The sequence below is a fragment of the Gorilla gorilla genome, chromosome 7 (assembly GCF_029281585.2).
Source record: "Gorilla gorilla gorilla isolate KB3781 chromosome 7, NHGRI_mGorGor1-v2.1_pri, whole genome shotgun sequence".
Lineage (NCBI taxonomy): Eukaryota > Metazoa > Chordata > Mammalia > Primates > Hominidae > Gorilla > Gorilla gorilla.
In genome coordinates, this window is record NC_073231.2 from 54,384,627 (window position 1) to 54,398,598 (window position 13,972).

Genomic DNA, 13,972 nt, shown 5'->3' on the forward strand with positions numbered 1-13,972 from the left:
TTCCTTCTTCTCTTATTCAAGGTCAATGCCTCCATCTGTGCCATTTCCATTCTGGACTTTCAGACTCTTCATCACAAGATCCTACTTAACAGCCTTTAAAAAAGTATATGTTGCTGGGCGTGGTGGCTCACGCCTGTAATCCCAACACTTTGGGAGGCCGAGGCAGGCGAATCACTTGAGGTCAGGGGTTTGAGACCAGCCTGGCCAACATGGCAAAACCCCATTTCTACTAAAAGTACAAGAAATTAGCTGGGCATGGTGGCACATGCCTGTAATCCCAGCTACTCAGAAGGCTGAGGCAGGAGAATTGCTTGAACCAGGAGGCGGAGGTTGCAGTGAGCAGAGATCACGCCACTGCACTCCAGCCTGGGCAACAGAGCAAGACTCCATCTCATACAAAAAAAAAAAAAAAGTGTATGTCTTGCCTATTATGAATGTAGAGAGAAGGAAGAGAAAGAAGGAAGGAGACACAGATAGAGGGAGGGTGGGATAAACTCCTCTAGCTATTGTCCTGTGCCACTCCTCAGACAGGCTGCTCAGGAGACTTGTCCTCATGTCTGGAGCTTGTCATGTTTCACTCTTAATGAGCAATCTGCCTTTTGCTCCCACCATTCCACTAAAGATGCTTTTGTTAAGGTCACCAGTAACTTCTCAATTGCCAAACCCAATGGATACTTTCCATTCCTTATCAAACTTGACCTTTATGAAACATTCGATACTGTCTGTTTAAAAAATACTTCCTAATTTCCAGGACACCACACACTCCTGGTCCTCGTCCACATCCTTGACAGTTTCTCATCAGAATCTTTCATTGACTCTTTTTTTCCACTTGCTCCCTAAGCATCTGTCCTGACTCTTGTTTTCTTCTCACTCTATACCTTCTTCCAATGATGTCCAGGCCTCATTAGCACTTTAGTGGCTCCTTTCCTCTGTGCTAGAGACCACTAGAACCTGTACAAGCTGCTTCGGCCATTCTCTGCAGGTCAGGGAATTTCTCTGGGCAGTATCTTTCACCCACTGATCAGAACCTTCTTCTTTCATTTGGTTGCCGTCTACTTCCTGGTACAAGGGTCCTTGCTCTCTGCTAAGCCTCTTTGCATGTATGACTTATTTAGAAGATCAGCCTGGCTTTTGAGTCCACTGTGACAGGAACAAAAACATTAATGCAAGAGCGCTTCCAACCTTTCCCCAACTCCTGGCCTCTAAAACAATCCTCACTTTGCTGGCTTCATTTCTTCTCCTTTCTCAGTCTTCAGAAAGCCTCTTCTTGCCTCACCAGACTGGAAATCTTCTTTTCAAACATTTCCAAAGGCTTCTTTGAAATCTTTGCAGATTGCAAGATACAGAATAAGGAGAAAGTGGGAGGGAGGTAGAGACAGGCGATATGGGGGCTAGGACTAGAAGAAGGCTTTGCAGAATGTGTAGGAGTGTTGGAGGAGCAGTCTGTGATGAGAGAGAAGTAAACGGGAAAGAGATGAGGTTTTAAGTGTTTCTATGGTCTATGTATTCATTCAAAATATTAAAGAAACCCAAGCAAAAATAAAATAAAATAAAATAACTTTAACTATTTTAACAGCACTTACTGGGTTTGGGCAGGTTTTCTTTGATGGCAGTTCTGCTCTAAAGATGGATAAGGAAGGAGGTTCCAAGATGGCCAAATAGGAACAGCTCCAGTCTACAGCTCCCAGCATGAGCAACGCAGAACACAGGGGATTTCTGCATTTCCAATTGAGGTACCTGGTTCATCTCAATGGGGCTTGTTGGACAATGGGTGCAGGCCAGCAGGTGCAGCCTATTGAGCATGAGCCAAAGCAGGGTGAGGCATCACCTCACCTGGGAAGCACAAGGGGTTGGGGAATTCCGTTTCCTAGCCAAGGGAAGCCGTGACAGACAGAACCTGGAAAATCAGGTCACTCCCACCTTAATACTGTGCTTTTCCAACGGTCTTAGCAAACAGAACACCAGGAGATTATACCCCATGCCTGGCTTGGAGGGTCCCACACCCATGGAGCCTTGCTCACTGCTAGCATGGCAGTCTGAGATCCAACTGCAAGGCAGCAGCGAGGCTGGGGGAGGGGTGCCCGCCATTGCTGAGGCTTGAGTAGGTAAACAAAGCGGCCAGGAAGCTCCAACTGGGTGGAGCCCACCACAGCTCAAGGAGGCCTGCCTGCCTCTGTAGACACCACCACTAGGGGCAGGGCATAGCTGAACAAAAGGCAGCAGAAACTTCTGCAGACTTAAACGTCCCTGTCTGACAAATTTGAAGAGAGTAGTAGTTCCCCCAGCACGGAGTTTGAGATCTGAGAACGGACAGACTACCTCCTCAAGTGGGTCCCTGACCCCGAGTAGCCTTATTGGGAGGCACCTCCCAGTAGGGGCCAACTGACACCTCATATGGACGAGTGCCCCCCCAGTGAAGCTTCCAGAGGAACGATCAGGTAGCAACATTTGCAGTTCTGCAATATTTGCAGTTCTGCAGCTTCCGCTGGTGATACCCAGGCAAACAGGGTCTGGAATGGACCTCCAGCAAACTCCAACAGACCTGCAGCTGAGGGTCCTGACTGTTAGAAGGAAAACTTACAAACAGAAAGGTCATCCACACCAAAACCCCATCTGTACATCACCATCATCAATGACCAAAGGTAGATAAAACCTTAAAGATGGGGAAAAACCAGAGCAGAAAAGCTGAAAATTCTAAAAATCAGAGTGCCTCTTCTTCCCCAAAGGAACGCAGCTCCTCACCAGCAACAGAACAAAGCTGGATGGAGAATGACTTTGACGAGTTGAGAGAAGAAGGCTCCAGAAGATCGGTAATAACAAACTTCTCCGAGCTAAAGGAGGATGTTCAAACCCATTGCAAAGAAGCTAAAAACCTTGAAAAAAGATTGGCTAACTAGAATAAACAGAATAGAGAAGACCTTAAATGACTTGATGTAGCTGAAAACTGCGGCACAAGAACTACATGATGCATGCACAAGCTTCAGTAGCCGATTCGATCAACTGGAAGAAAGGATATCAGTGATTGAAGATCAAATGAATGAAATGAAGTGAGAAGAGAAATTTAGAGAAAAAAGAGTAAAAAGAAATGAACAAATCCTCCAATAAATATGGGACTATGTGAAAAGACCAAATCTACGTCTGATTGGTATACCTGAAAATGATGGGGAGAATAGAACCAAGTTGGAAAACACTCTGCAGGATATTATCCAGGAGAACTTCCCCAACCTAGAAAGGCAGGCCAACATTCAAATTCAGGAAATACAGAGAATGCCAATAAGATACTCCTCGAGAAGAGCAACTCCAGGACACTTAATTGTCAGATTCACCAAAGTTGAAATGAAGGAAAAAACGTTAAGTGCAGCCAGAGAGAAATGTCAAGTTACCCACAAGGGGAAGCCCATCAGACTAACAGTAGATCTCTCAGCAGAAACTCTAGAAGCCAGAAGAGAGTGGGGGCCAATATTCAACATTCTTAAAGAAAAGAATTTTCAACCCAGAATTTCATATCCAGCCAAACTAAGCTTCATAAGTGAAGGAGAAATAAAATCCTTTACAGACAAGCAAATGCTGAGAGATTTTGTCACCACCAGGCCTGCCCTAAAAGAGCTCCCGAAGGAAGCACTAAACATGGAAAGGAACAACTGGTACCAGCCACTGCAAAAACATGCCAAATTGTAAAGACCGTCGAGGCTAGGAAGAAACTGCATCAACTAACGAGCAAAATAACCAGCTAACATCATAATGACAGGATCAGATTCACACATAACAATATTAACCTTGAATGTAAATGGGCTAAATGCTCCAATTAAAAGACACAGACTGGCAAATTGGATAAAAAGTCAAGACCCATCCGTGTACTGTATTCAGGAAACCCAGCTCACATGCAGAAGACACACATAGGCTCAAAATAAAGGGATGGAGGAAGATCTACCAAGCAAATGGAAAACAAAAAAGAAAGCAGTGGTTGCAATCCTAGTCTCTGATAAAACGGACTTTAAACCAACAAAGATCAGAAGAGACAAAGAAGGCCATTATGTAATGGTAAAGGGATCAATTCAACAAGAAGAGCTAACTATCCTAAATATATATGCGCCCAATACAGGAGCACCCAGATTCATAAAGCAAGTTCTTAGAGACCTACAAAGAGACTTAGACTCCCACACAATAATAATGGGAGACTTTAACACCCAACTGTCAACATTAGACAGACCAATGAGACAGAAAGTTAACAAGGATATCCAGGAATTGAACTCAGCTCTGCACCAAGCAGTCCTAATAGACATCTACAGAATTCTCCACCCCAAATCAACAGAATATATATTCTTCTCAGCATCACATTGCACTTATTCCAAAATTGACCACATAGTTGGAAGTAAAGCACTCCTCAGCAAATGTAAAAGAACAGAAATTATAACAAACTGTCTCTCAGACCACAGTGCAATCAAACTAAAACTCAGGATTAAGAAACTCACTTAAAACCGCTCAACTACATGGAAACTGAACAACCTGCTCCTGAATGACTACTGGGTACATAACAAAATGAAGGCAGAAATAAAGATGTTCTTTGAAACCGATGAGAACAAAGACACAACATACCAGAATCTCTGGGACACATTTAAAGCAGTGTGCAGAGGGAAATTTATAGCACTAAATGCTCACAAGAGAAAGCAGAAAAGATCTAAAATTGACACCCTAACATCACGATTAAAAGAACTAGAGAAGCAAGAGCAAACACATTCAAAAGCTAGCAGAAGGCAAGAAATTACTAAGATCAGAGCAGAACTGAAGGAGATAGAGACACAAAAAACCCTTCAAAAAATCAATGAATCCAGGAGCTGGTTTTTTGAAAAGATCAACAAAATTGATAGACAGCTAGTAAGACTAATAAAGAAGAAAGAGAGAAGAATCAAATAGACGCAATAAAAAAATGATAAAGGGGATATCACCACTGATCCCACAGAGATACAAACTACCATCAGAGAAAACTATAAACACCTCTACGCAAATAAACTAGAAAATCTAGAAGAAATGGATAAATTCCTGGACACATACACCCTCCCAAGACTAAACCAGGAAGAAGATGAATCTCTGAATAGACCAATAACAGGCTCTGAAATTGAGGCAATAATTAAGAGCCTACCAACCAAAAAAAGTCCAGGACCAGATGGATTCACAGCCGAATTCTACCAGAAGTACAAAGAGTAGCTGGTACCATTCCTTCTGAAACTATTCCAATCAATAGAAAAAGAGGGAATCCTCCCTAACTCATTTTATGAGGCCAGCATCATCCTGATACCAAAATCTGGCAGAGACACAACAAAAAAAAGAAATTTTAAACCAATATCCCTGATGAACATCGATGCAAAAATCCTCAATAAAATACTGGCAAACCAAATCCAGCAGCACATCAAAAAGCTTATCCACCATGATCAAGTGGGCTTCATCCCTCAGATGCAAGGCTGGTTCAACATACACAAATCAAAAAACGTAATCCAGCATATAAAAGGCCTTTGACAAAATTCAACAACACTTCATGCTAAAAACTTCCAATAAATTAGGTATTGATGATATGTATCTTAAAATAATAAGAGCTATTTATGACATACCCACAGCCAATAATATCATGCTGAATGGGCAAAAACTGGAAGCATTCCCTTTGAAAACTGGCACAAGACAGGGATGCCCTCTCTCACCACTCCTATTCAACATAGTGTTGGAAGTTCTGGTCAGGGCAATCAGGCAGGAGAAAGAAATAAAGGGTATTCAATTTGGAAAAGAGGAAGTCAAATTGTCCCTGTTTGCAGATGACATGATTGTATATTTAGAAAACCCCATTGTCTCAGCCCAAAACCTCCTTAAGCTGATAAGCAACTTCAGCAAAGTCTCAGGATACAAAATCAGTGTGCAAAAATCACAAGCATTCCTATACACCAATAACAGACAAACAGAGAGACAAATCATGAGTGAACTCCCATTCACAAATTGCTTCAAAGAGAATAAAATACCAAGGAATCCAACCTACAAGGGATGTGGACCTCTTCAAGGAGAATTACAAACCACTGCTTGATGAAATAAAAGAGGACACAAACAAATGAAGAACATTCCATGCTCATGGATAGGAAGAATCATTATCATGAAAATGGCCATACTGCCCAAGGTAATTTAGAGATTCAATGCCATCCCCATCAAGCTACCAATGACTTTCTTCACAGAATTGGAAAAAACTACTTTCAAGTTCATATGGAACCAAAAAAGAGCCCGCATTGCCAAGACAACCCTAAGCCAAAAGAACAAAGCTGGAGGCATCATGCTACCTGACTTCAAACTATATTACAAGGCTACAGTAACCAAAACAGCATGGTACTGGTACCAAAACAGAGATATAGACCAATGGAACAGAACAGAGGCCTCATAAATAACACCACACATCTACAACCATCAGATCTTTGACAAACCTGACAAAAACAAGAAATGGGGACAGGATTCCCTATTTAATAAATGGTGCCGGGAAAACTGGCTAGCCATATGTAGAAAGCTGAAACTGGATCCCTTCCTTACACCTTATACAAAAATTAAATCAAGATGGATTAAAGACTTAAATGTCAGACCTAAAACCATAAAAACCCTAGAAGAAAACCTAGGCAATACCATTCAGGACATAGGCATGGGCAAGGACTTCATGTCTAAAACACAAAAAGCAACAGCAACAGAAGCCAAAATTGAGAAATGGAATCTAATTAAACTAAAGAGCTTCTGCACAGCAAAAGAAACTGCCATCAGAGTGAACAGGCAACCTACAGAATGGGAGAAAATTTTTGCAATCTACCCATCTGACAAAGGGCTAATAACCAGAATCTACAAAGAACTTAAATACATTTACAAGAAAAAAATCAAACAACCCCATCAAAAAGTGGGCAAAGGATATGAACAGACACTTCTCAAAAGAAGACATTTATGCAGCCAACAGACACATGAAAAAAATGCATCATCACTGGCCGTCAGATAAATGCAAATCAAAACCACAGTGAGATACCATCTCACACCAGTTAGAATGGTGATCATTAAAAAGTCAGGAAACAACAGGTGCTGGAGAAGATGTGGAGAAATAGGAACACTTTTGTACTGTTGGTGGGACTGTAAACTAATTCAACCATTGTGGAAGACAGTGTGGCAATTCCTCAGGGATCTAGAACTAGAAAAACCATTTGACCCAGTCATCCCATTACTGTGTATACACCCAAAGGATTATAAATCATGTTGCTATAAAGACACATGCACATGTATGTTTATTGCAGCACTATTCACAATAGCAAAGACTTGGAAGCAACCCAAATATCCATCAATGATAGGCTGGATTAAGAAAATGTGACACATATACACCATGGAATACTATGCAGCCATAAGAAGGATGAGTCCATGTCCTTTGTAGGGACATGGATGAAGCTGGAAACAATCATTCTCAGCAAACTATTGCAAGGACAGAAAACCAAACACCACATGTTCTCACTCATAGGTGGGAATTGAACAATGAGAACACTTGGACACAGGGTGGAGAACATCACACACCAGGGCCTGTCGTGGGGTGGAGGGAGGGGGGAGGGATAGCATTAGGAGAGATACCTGATGTAAATGATGAGGTAACGGGTGCAGCACACCAACATGGCACATGTATACATATGTAACAAACCTGCACATTGTGCACATGTACCCTAGAACTTAAAGTATAATAAAAAAAAATTAAAAAAGATTTGAATTTCAGATTTAAAAAAAAGATGGATAAGGAGTTTTTCAAGCATATCACTCCTCTCCCCAAGACTCTGACCTGTGGATTCTCTCTTGAACACTGCCCCTACAACCCAGGCTTCTTAATATTGCTGGTTTGAAGCCATCCTGTGTAAAAGGGAAGATCCAAGTGCTCATCTGGCCCTAGAAATAAGGCTCTGGGTTCCGAGCCTGAATCTCCAGGTCAGTTTTCTCTTCTGAGTTCCAGAACACTACAAGGAACTGTTTACAAGACATTTCATGCAGACATTTCAAAGAACTCTCACACTCAACTCATCCCAATGTTATCTCTTTATCTTTACCATCTCCTCTTATGTCCCTCAGTAAAGGACATCAGCCTCAGCAAAGCAACTCAATACGGAAAATTGAATGTCATTCTTTTCTTTGCTATGCCTTCTCCTGCAGATGGTCACCAAGCTTCTTCCACTTCTTAAATATATAGAGATGCTGAACAACTTGACATTTCCTGAACTCTTGAAGTTCTGAATTTGTTTACAATGCCATTGAGCATTCTGTTGATTTTGCACTTGATGTCTTTCCACTTTATTCATCTGTTAAACATTAGATGATGCCTAAATTTCTCTTCTTTGAAGCCTTCCTTGATTGTCCCAAGTAGACCTGATCACTTTCTCCTTTGTACCACCTTGAACTTACTAGCATTAAGACAGTTTCACAATGTGCTACAATTATTTTTGTATTCAACAGTTTCTGCTCCTAGACAATGAAATATTTGAAGGAGAACACTGTATCTTATTTTTAAATCTCTAGCACCCAGCTCAATAAATAAACATTTATTAATTACTTGATTCAATAAACAATAAATTTTTGAGGTAGTTAGGAACCCAAATGTAAAGATAAGAAAGAGAGTCTTCCTGAAGTTAAGTAATTTGCCCAACATTACACAGCCTCTAAGTCAGGGAGCGGGTATGAACCTGGCCTGTACTACAAAGTCCACGCTTTTCTTTCACAACAATCACACTGTCTCCTAGCTGGCCAAAGTTCTAATCTTGTAGTTTAGAAACTTATGTAGATATTTTCCTTGCTGACGGTGATAATGTTGTCTCTTTATGGTGACATTTTAAGGACATTTCCTTGGAGGCATCTCAGGGATATAAGAAGCATTTCAACAATTAAGTATTCAGTGCATATCTTTATGCTCATCTTTGAAGTTTCCCCATGTTGTTCAAACTTTTTAGGACTTTCAGCAATTACTTGACAAATCCTGGGTGATGACATTATTAGGAAGTAGGTCAAAATTAGACTCCTCTGTCTCCACCTATTATCATTCAGGGAAGGCCAATCTTCAATGGCAAGGGGTGCCTTGGAACAAGAGTAAGTGGAAGAGTTTATTTTGAAAAAGAATTAAAGGGCACAGCAAACTGTTGGAGGAATGATGTTTTGTGTTCAATAAACCCTCACAATTACTTAGCAAGGACCTCCCTGTGGATTTCCCAAAAGCCAAGTACAGTAGCCACTGATACCTAGTGAATACCTTTTTTTTTTTTTTTTTTTTTGGCATGCATTTCTGAACCTGTGTTCGACTCATCTTCTGTAATTGCTGCCTATGGCAATGTGACATGTGATGTCTGAACATATATCTCAGGATAGAAAAAAGAAATGTTGGCAGCCCACATTCTTTTTAAAAAAACCAGTTGCTCCTCCTCTGTTAGAGGACAGAGAGTAAGTGAATCAAATTCATCTTATTTGTTTTGCTTGGTCAGAATAACTTTTAAAAATTATTTCATCTGACCAGAATTCAAGGTAATATAGGGTCATTTTTAGTCATTTAAAAGTTGTACCACTTTCCTAAGTAGTGAAGGATACTTGTTTTCTCCACAAGCAGAGTACGAGGACAGATGTGGTAATCACCACAGATCAAAATCATTAATGTCTTTTAAAACATGCATGGCCCCTTTCCTTCAAAGAGCTAAGTCTCCTTACAAAATCTTCGTTGCCAAATAGACATTAATCTTTCTGACACCCAAGGAGAAAGGTGAAAGTGTATGCTTTTTCTTTTTTCTTTTTTTTTTTTTTGAGATGGAGTCTCACTCTTGTCGCCCAGGCTGGAGTGCAATGGTGCAATCTCAGCTCACTGCAACCTCCACCTCCCGGGCTCAAGCTATTCTTCTGCCCCAGCCACCCGAGTAGCTGGGATAACAGGCGCTCGCCACCATGCCTGGCTAATTTTTTGTATTTTTAATAGAGACAGGGTTTCACCATGTTGTTCAAGCTGGTCTCGAACTCCTGACCTCAGGTGATCCACCTGCCTTAACCACCCAAAGTGCTGGGATTACAGGCGTGAGCCACTGCATCCAACCAAGTTTGTGCTTTTTAAACACAACTTAATTATTTGGGGGAAGCCGTCACAGTTCACTTTCAGATGGAGGATGTAGGGAGGATGGAGATTCTTATTAGTTTACTCCACCAACACTTACTAAGCACTTTCTATGCATCAGGCACCGTGCTGTGTGTTAGCGACACAGAGATTAGAGAAATGAATACCATCTCTACTCTCAACAGACTTCCAGGAGAGTGAGAGGTCCTAGCAATTATACACTGACTGATGAGGGCCACAAGGCCACAGTACCAAGACCATGCACACTGCAGGGGCACCTTGTGGAAGGGATGGGGATGAAGGAAGACTGCACAGAGGTGGGTCTTGACAACAAATAGAAGGCAGGCCAAAAAGAATATTAAAGGCAGAAGCAGCAGCTCTGCCTTTCATAAATAAAGAAGATGGCCAGGTGCAGTGGCTCAAGCCTGTAATCCCAGGGAGCAGATCGCTTGGGCTCAGGAGTCAGAGACCAGCCTGGGCAACATGGCAAAACCATATCTCTACAAAAAATACAAAAATTTAGCCAGGCATGGTGGTACACTCCTGTCATTCCAACTACTCAGGAGGCTGAGGTGGCAAGATTGCTTGAGCCCAGGAGGTGGAGGTTGTAGTGAGATCGTGCCATGCACTCCAGCCTGGGCGACAGAGCGAGACCTTGTCTCAAAATAAACAAACAAACAAATAAATAAATAAATAAAGCCCTTTAGGAAACTGGAAGGATTTCAGCATGGCTGAAGTAGACACATGGAGGCAAGAAGTGGTAGTCCTGTGAAGGGCATGGCCAGGGGCAGAGAGCAGACCAGGTAGGACAAAGGTATGAGCAGGGAAAAGGGTAGAGAGGGGGCTCATGAAGCAGCCTCCCCAGCTCCATGTCCAGCTCTAATAGATCAAAATGACTCTGGGGAACACAGCCATTTCCCTGGTATGCCCTCTTCTTAGCAACAGCCCTGAGAGAGTTGCCACTTCAGAGTTCATAAAGCTTGTTCTCCAGTGTCTCGGGGATTCTGAGAAGCAGTAAAACTAATCTCTTCCCATGTCCCCTCTCTAGAAAACCTTTACCCAGGAACCTGTGGCTTCCAAATGGGAGCAGACCTTCCAACTACTGTAGGCCTTTACTTTTTTATCAAGGCCAGCCATCTTCAGCCATCCAAAAGCTATGTTGCCCCCCACTATGGAATAACACCCTGCATTGCATCACTGTGGGAGTGTGCACCCATCGGGGGACCGAACGCACAGTCTCTGACCTGTATCTCCTAGCCCATTGCTTCTGAGGGTTGTTTAGTAAATCCTTACATACATATTGAGTCTCCTGAACTATTATTTAATGATAATGGATTGATGTTCAATAAATACTTACAAACAATCATTACAATCAGGCTCTACAGTGAGAGAAAAACAAAGGAAGGAGAAACGAAGCAGAGAGGAGTAAGGGAACAGGAAGAATGTGGAAGAAGTAAACATTAATATGAGCTTCTTGAGTGCTTACTAAATCATGAGTCCCAAGCTTATCACTTTATGTACCTTATCTCATTTAATATTTTTGAGGGCTTCATTTGGTTTTGTCTTTTTGGTTTCTTTTTGAGACAGAGTGTCACTCTGTCACCCAGGCTGGAGTGCGGTGACACCGTCATGGCTCACTGCAGCCTTGACCTCCTGGGCTCAAGCAATCCTCCTGCTTCAGCCTCCTGAATAGCTGGAAACAAAGACACACATCACCACGCCTGATTAATTTTTCATTTTTATTAGAGGTGTGATCTCTCTATGCTGTCCAGGCTGGTCTTGAACTCCTGGGCTTAAGCAATTCTCCCATCTCAGCCTCTCAAGTGTTGGGCTTACAGGCATGAGCCACCACGGCGGGTTTCATTTAATATTTATGGCAACCTATGATATACATTATTACTCTGTTTAGCAAGTAAGGAAACCAAGGCTCAGAGAAGTTGAGTAACTCTCCTCCAGCCAAGCGAATGGTTTTCTGACCAGAGACCAGGGTCCTTATTTGTTACGTTTAGCTTCTGGTAAGAGAAGGAGAGGTCTTAGGCTTCTTTGTAGAAGCTTTAGTAACAGTTCTTCCTTGAGAAAAAATAGCAGGAGATTCTGCCTTATGTTTTAATAACTAAAGATAAAAGTTTAAATCTTGCTTGGGACACTAAAAATACTCTGTGGATCCAGCCCCTGTTCAATGACCTATGCCATTTTCCCTGGGCATTCTAGATCATCATCACTTCCCAGACCTGACCCCTCACCACCCTTGCTCTAATTATCCTGATCTTTGTTTATAATCCTTTTATATCCATGTTGAACAGTGACCTCCCAGGAATGACAAGTGTGTTTACACTTTTCAGGGCTCTCTGGCTTAGCAGGGAAGTCAAAGACTAGAATCTGGTGTCTAACATATGATACCACGATAAATCCCCAAATTCAATGTATGCTTTCCCATGGAGTAGGCTTGAAACTTCCCATTAGATATGAAAAAAACAAGTGTCAACAGAATTATCCATGAATGAGTAGTGAGCTGCTTTAAAAGCATTAATTCATAAATGCACTTTGGCTATTTGAGTGTCAAAAGCCCCACTAGAAGATGCATTTAAAGATTAAGCATGAGTGTGTATGAAGACCCCTGCTTTTGCTGCACATAACCTGAGTATGTAGTTTTATGATTCATTCTATGTATCTAGGAGGCAGCTGTTCTGTCTTATTTAGCTGACAGATAAAATATTGTGGAGTAAGTAAGCAGTAACATATTTTAGAATAGGTTAATGAAGATGAAAAGGGTATATTAAAATGAGGAATATGTACCCCCATGTCACAATGTTTGTAAACAGAAGGTCAGTTTGTATTTAAGTCCAATAAAATTAAATATACCAGGCTATTTTCTTTCATAATTAAAAAAATTATTTTTAGGAGATTGAGACCATCCTGGCTAACGTGGTGAAACCCCGTCTCTACTAAAAAAAAAAAATACAAAAAAATTAGCCAGGCATGGTGGCAGGCGCCTGTAGTCCCAGCTACTCGGGAGGCTGAGGCAGGAGAATGGTGTGAACCCAGGAGGCGGAGCTTGCAGTGAGCTGAGATCCTGCCACTGCATTCCAGCCTGGACAACAGAGTGAGACTCTGTCTCAAAAAAAAAAAAATTGTTTTTATAGATTTGGGGGCACAAGTGCAGTTTTGTGACATGGATATGCTGTGGAGTGGCGAAGTCTGGACTTTTGGTGTAACCATCATCTGAATAGTGTACCTTGTACCCATTAAGTAATTTCTCATCCATCATCCTTCTCTCACCCTCCCACATTTCTGAGTCTCCAAAGTCTATTATTCCAGTCTCCGGGTCTAAGTGTACACATTATTTAGCTCCCACTTATAAGTGAGAACATGCAGTATTTTGACTTTCTGTTTCTGAGTTACTTTACTTAAGATAATGGCCTCGAGTCCATACATGTTGATGCAAAAGACATGATTTCATTCTTTTTATGGCTGAATAGTATTCCATGGAATTTATATGTATATACCACATTTTCTTTATCCAATCATCTATTGATGGACACTTAGATTGATTTGATATCTTTTCCATGGTGAATAGTGCTGCAATAAACATGAGTGCAGGTATCTGTTTTACATGCTGATTTTTCTTTTGAGTAGATACCCAGTAGTGGGATTGCTGGATAAAATGGTAGTTTCATTTTTAGTTCTTTGAGACATCTCCATACTGTTTTCCATAGAGATTGTATTAATCTGCCTTCCCACCAACAGTGTACGTGTGTTCCCTTTTCTTCATTGCAGAACACAGGAGCTATGTGGAGAATTGATGGAGGGACATTCCAGGCAGACAGAACAGCAAACACAAAGGCCTTGAAGAGT

At 41.6% G+C, this 13,972-nt stretch overlaps 1 long non-coding RNA gene across 2 annotated transcripts in view; it reads left to right on the top strand.

Moving 5' to 3' along the window:
• LOC115935592 (uncharacterized) overlaps positions 1–13,972 on the top strand; it is a 54,859-nt gene that overhangs the window by 20,973 nt on the left and 19,914 nt on the right. Inside the window, exon 5 of one of the 2 annotated variants that reach the window (XR_004071207.3) lies at positions 13,895–13,971. The exons of the other annotated variant lie outside the window; for it this stretch is intronic. This is a non-coding gene — a long non-coding RNA (uncharacterized lncRNA). Of the gene's footprint in view, positions 1–13,894; position 13,972 lie in introns of those variants that run through there. 2 annotated transcript variants of the gene reach the window in all.